The sequence below is a fragment of the Eschrichtius robustus genome, chromosome 8 (assembly GCF_028021215.1).
Source record: "Eschrichtius robustus isolate mEscRob2 chromosome 8, mEscRob2.pri, whole genome shotgun sequence".
In the NCBI taxonomy this organism is placed as follows: Eukaryota; Metazoa; Chordata; class Mammalia; order Artiodactyla; family Eschrichtiidae; genus Eschrichtius; species Eschrichtius robustus.
In genome coordinates this window covers 11488195-11493911 of record NC_090831.1, presented here as the reverse complement: position 1 = coordinate 11493911, position 5717 = coordinate 11488195, and positions in this window count along the sequence as shown.

Here is a 5717-nt window from a genome sequence, read left to right as displayed (position 1 = left end):
TACCTGAAAACACAGGTGTTTGCCCCTTCTTTCTTTTCCTTGCTTATGTTTCTTTTAGAACCATGTGCCTAACCCACATATGCATGTATGTATGTGTACATGTATGTATATGTGCATATACACATGCATGTATATACATGTGTGCATATACATGTATATGTGTCTATATAAGTATGTGCATGTATATGTATATAGGGATGTGTGTGCGTGAATGTGTGTGTTATATATGTATGTTTCTGTATATATTCATGTGCATATATATGTATATATGTACACACACAATACACATGCACAGATATTCTATTTTCCCTCTGCTTCCCAGCTTTCTGGTGACGGAGGACTTTGAATTACAGGCATTTTTCCCTGTGTGCTTATTCATGAAGTCCATGGTAACCTTGTGCTTTCCATGATTTTGATATGAGAATTCTCTTTAAACATCAGAATGTCTTGTTGACCCTCATATAGTACAAGTGTCCTTTAAGTAAACACTGATTGAGAAAGTTCTATGAATCTACTAACGTTATATAAATTTAATGAATCAAAAATATATCTACATACATTAGAACTGGCAGGGGAGGGTATGTGTGGGAAAATATCATTTATTCAATCTATAAAACATATGGCTGCTTACTGATACTAATGTATCTACTGAGTAAAATAGACAGTGTTGTTTTATGCTCAAAACTCATTCTCCATATCACATATTTTATTGGATTTAAATAAAAACCGAAATGATGATGCTTGTGTGATATAGATTGGAGGGCTCAATTCACTAATTCACAGATGTCTCAGTTGTCCAAGGCCCTGAGGTTCAGAATTCCCATTCTGAAGGATCTTTTGGTCAAAATCTCAACCCTTCCCTTCTACACACAATAATTAGTTGAGCTGTGGGGAGCAGGAAAGGGCTATATACGTGCGAAATGACACAAGCTTAGAATTAAAAATTTTTTTTTTTACATATATCCCCTCTTTTTTGGATTTCCTTCCCATTTAGGTCACCACAGAGCATTGAGTAGAGTTCCCTGTGCCATACAGTAGGTTCTCATTACTTATCTATTTTATACATAGCAGTGTATATATGTCAATCCCAATCTCCCAATTCATCCTGCCCCCTCTTCCCCCCTTGGTATCCATACATTTGTTCTCTACATCTGTATCTTTATTTCTGCTTTGCAAATAAGTTCATCAGTACCATTTTCCTAGATTCCACATATAAGTGATATTATATGATATTTGTTTTTCTTGTTCTGACTTACTTCACTCTGTATGACAGTCTTTAGGTCCATCCATGTCTCTGCAAATGGCACAATTTTGTTCCTTTTTATGGCTGAGTAATATCCCATTGTATATATGTACCACATCTTCTTTATCCATTCCTTTGTTGATGGATATTTAGGTTGCTTCCAGGTCCTGGCTATTGTAAATAGTGCTGCAATGAACATCGGGGTGCAAGTATCTTTTTGAATTATGGTTTTCTCCAGGTATATGCCCAGGAGTGGGATTGCTGGGTCATTTGGTCATTCTATTTTTAGTTTTTTAAGGAAATTCCATACTGTTCTCTATAGTGGCTGTACCAATTTACATTCCCACCAACCGTGTAGGAGGGTTCCCTCTTCTCCACACCCTCTCTAGCATTTGTTGTTTTTCGATTTTTTGATGATGGCCATTCTGACCAGTGTGAGGTGATACCTCACTGTAGTTTTGCTTTGCGTTTCTCTAATAATTAGTGACGCTGAGCATCTTCTCATGTGTCTGTTGGCTATCTGTATGTCTTCTTTGGAGAAATGTCTACTTAGGTCTTCTGTCCATTTTTGGATTGGGTTGTTTGTTTTTTTGATATTGAGCTGCATGAGCTGTTTGTATATTTTCCAGATTAATCCCTTGTCAGTTGCTTCATTTGCAAATATTTTCCCCCATTCTGAGGGCTGTCTTTTCGTCTTGTTTATGAAGTCCTTTGGACACTGCAAACTTTTCATCCTTAGTGGTCACCACACACAGTGGAAGAAATGATCCGTATTCCTTTTCTGATTTAGACTGTGACATACACTCCCTAATACAACAGTGCTACTTTGATAAGTCTGTATAAAAATGGAATGTCAATTTGGAATCGAAAGTAAAATGTAGTAGAACTTAAACCGGATATGCTGTTGTCTCCCCACAGGGGGGCATGGTCCTCTTCAAAAGCCTCCCTCTGCTCTGAGACCCCCTCCGCCTCCAGCACGGGCACTGCCATCTTGGAGATCAAGGCCATGCTGCCCTAGTCCAGGGCCTCAGGTTCCCAGCTTCCTGCTCCTGAATCAACTCATTGTGTGAATCCCATAAAGTTGTTCATACTCAAGTTGTAATAATTTTATTGAACAGACGAAAACTTTGTGGGGTACAAATATTATTAAATGGTTTTATTATATTCTAACCATGGCCTTTAGCCATGGGAATTCCCTTTTCCATTTTCTACGTGTACGCCTCAGGCAGAGCTCATGGAGTGCAGTCCAGTCCAGACCAATAAAAATTGTTAGTCTGGAGTGTCTATCTTTAGAAATAAAGACTGAACTATTTATAGACAAAATAAAATTATGTCTGGGATTTGGTTCAACCTAACGTTAGGGAGTCATGATAGGGGAAGGTATTGGATGAGGTGTAAATGAAGGAAGACTAGCTTGAGCTGATAGCAGCTGAAGCTGGGTGACTGGTCTATGGGAGTAGTTACATACTCTCTACTTTAAAAAATTTTTCCATATATTTCCTCCTTTCCTTTATTATTTTTATTTGTTTATTTTATTGAAGTATACTTGATTTATAATGTTTCAGGTATACAGCAAAGTGATTCAGATATATATATATATATATATAAAAAACATGTTTTCGTTATCCATTCATCTGTTGATGGGTACTTAGGTTGTTTCCATGTCTCGCCAACTGTAAATAATGTTGCTATGAACACTGGGGTGCATGTATCTTTTTGAATTAGTGTTTTTGTTTTTTTCAGACATATACGCAGGAGTGGAATTGCTGGGTCATATGGTAGTTTCTTACAAACACATAGATAGAAGTATAGTTCTGCCTTGACCCTTAAAGTTTTCGTCCCTGTGTGGCCTGTGTCAGCACAGCGAGCCCATTCCTTTTATTCAACCATGTCTTGGGCAGGAGATGAAGGTCTTTCTCTTGAAATCCGTATCTCCAAACAGATTGTTCAAATTCCTCACCAAGTTCCTCAGAATGTTGTCCAAAGCTAAAGTGTAGCCGGGCCCTAAGTCCCTTCTTTCTGCTTCCTGGGCCTTTTGATTTTAGCACCTGCCTTTTTTCCCCACTTCAAGGACTGTGCTTCTCTCCCATCTTCTGTTCTCAACCCTGTGCCCCCTCCTTCTTCTCTGCATACACAGTCGTTTAGTCCATGGAGGCAAACGTGCATCTGAGAATCTGTAGGTACCCCCCCCCCAAAGCTGAGCTGTTTCTTTAAGTTTGTGTCTTTTTCCCGATGGAATGGCAGATGGAAGAGGAGATGGGAAATGCACAGAAAACAAACAGGCAAAACAGAAAGACATTTATCCTTCCCTGGTAAAACTATGAACTAATTCATACTCAAATGATAATGGTTGGAATTTAATATGTCTTCTACACACCAGTATTCTGCAGACTGGCTTTCAGGCCCCCACCTTGGGGCCTGAAAAGGAACCCTAGACCTGGATCATGAGAACTGGCTCCAGCCCCGTGGGCCTGAAAGCAGCAGAAAGACCACCAGCTGAGGAGCACTGCAGAGTGGCAGGACGTTAATTCGGGAATCTGAGTGCTGTTGTTTGAGTCCTTCAGTAGTGTTGACTAAGTACCAAATATGTCCATGAACCGCAGTGCCCTTATCTGTGAAAGGAACTGGTAGTTTTCTCCCAGCGTTGTTGTCAGGGGTTAATTGAGATGATGAATAATATGCAAAATAGTTCTGGAAACTGTAATGCCCTTATACAAATAGCAGTTCTAAAAACTCCTTGGGGCCCTTGGAGAACACAAGGTATCAGTGTACTGTTACTGACCAGGGTTCTTGACCTCCTTAATCAATAGAAATTGACCAGAGGCCGGACAAGAAATTCCGGCAAGGCTTTACTGGGGCCCCTGCTGCAGCAGGGGGGAGCGAGAACAAGCAACAGTTTCCCTTGCTTGCTGGCTAGCTCCGCGATGGGGGGCGAGCTGGTTCCTTACATGGGGTGAGGGTAGGAAGGGTCCAGGGGTCACGCTGGAGAGGTGGCTTAGGTAGTTTGCCCACCCCTTTAGTGGTGTTGTGTGCAGGGGGCATGCTCAGTGCCTTGCTTTTGCTCCCGGCTCTTCAGAAGTGGCAGCTGGGTTTTTGGTCTCTGTATCTTGTCCATAATTTGCCCCAACTGCACAGAAACACAGTTATTTTTAGTCCCTTATAGTTTTTTTTTTGACCTTTGTCCAGGTGCAAACATTGTAGCAAAGGGTCCCAGGTCCCAGGTCTCATCCTGTCTCAGTACCATGGAGCTTATTTTGCTTAGCTAAACCAAGAGAAAAGGCGAAAGTTAGCAAAATATGTAATTTATGGGCTGCCCTCTGTGGCCTTGATCCAACTATTTTATACTTCTCCTAACTCAGACGGTACTTCAAAGAGACATCTATTCATGAAACGGTGGATGGATGGGGGAAGAATCAGTCAGCTTTTGCCCTGTTATCTCTTCCATATCAGGTCTCCCCTCCCTGCACAGGGATGTGGTGAGCTGGCCCGCTCCCGTGACCATCCTAAGGGCAAACCAGGACTCTTCCCTGGGAGGGTCTGGAAGCTGAATTCCACTCGATGCTGGCTTGTGACAAACCAAAGGCAGATTGTTTCTCTTGGCTGGGTCAGGCATCCAGACACTTTATCCTACTGCTATAATCACCTGGCACTGGGATTTAGAGAGTCCCTCCTTCCCTCCCTGGACGTGTTCACTGCTGTTTTCGCTACTTGCTCTTGTGTGGAAGGGCATGCACACAGCATCTCTTTTCTTTATACTTTATATAGTAATGGGATAACTACTATTTCAGAGGTGGGTAAGAGTGGGCTCTGGACAAATCTACCACTTGGCTTGAATCTTAAGGTAATATTGGCTCTGGTCACTGGCAGAGAAGTTGACAGGACAATGTTTTCCCAGTGGTGTGTGACGACCATGCCTTTCAGGGTTGACCTTCATTCACTCCACAAATTCCTTGTGAACTTGTACCCTGTGCCCACCTTGGGGTAAGTGCTGAGAATAGGATTGCAACTAAGACCAAGAGAGTCTTAACCACATGGTACTTATAGACTCTAAGGAGAAGACAGACCTTAAACACATAATTATACAAATGCTTAATTCATGACAATTGCAACATGTGTGATGGATAAGAGTGCCAGAAAATATCCAGGATATCCAGTTAAATCTAAATTTCAGAAAAATATTTCCAACTTATTTATACTAAGAAGGTATTTGTTATTTGTCTGAAAATCAAATTTAACTCCACGCTCTACGTATTTAATGGCTAAACCTGGTGACCGCGGCTACAAAGGGGTCCAAGATGCTGTAAGAGCATATTTACAGTAAGTCCTAACCTCATCTGACTTGTGGTGGTGATGAAGTGGAAGATTCGGGTTAGTCGTAAAAGAACCATTTATCCGTTCGTTCTAGTTTAACTTTTCAAAGAGAGAAGTCACACAGCTAAAGAGAGAACACGGAGAAGTTTCATCTGACCAGCAC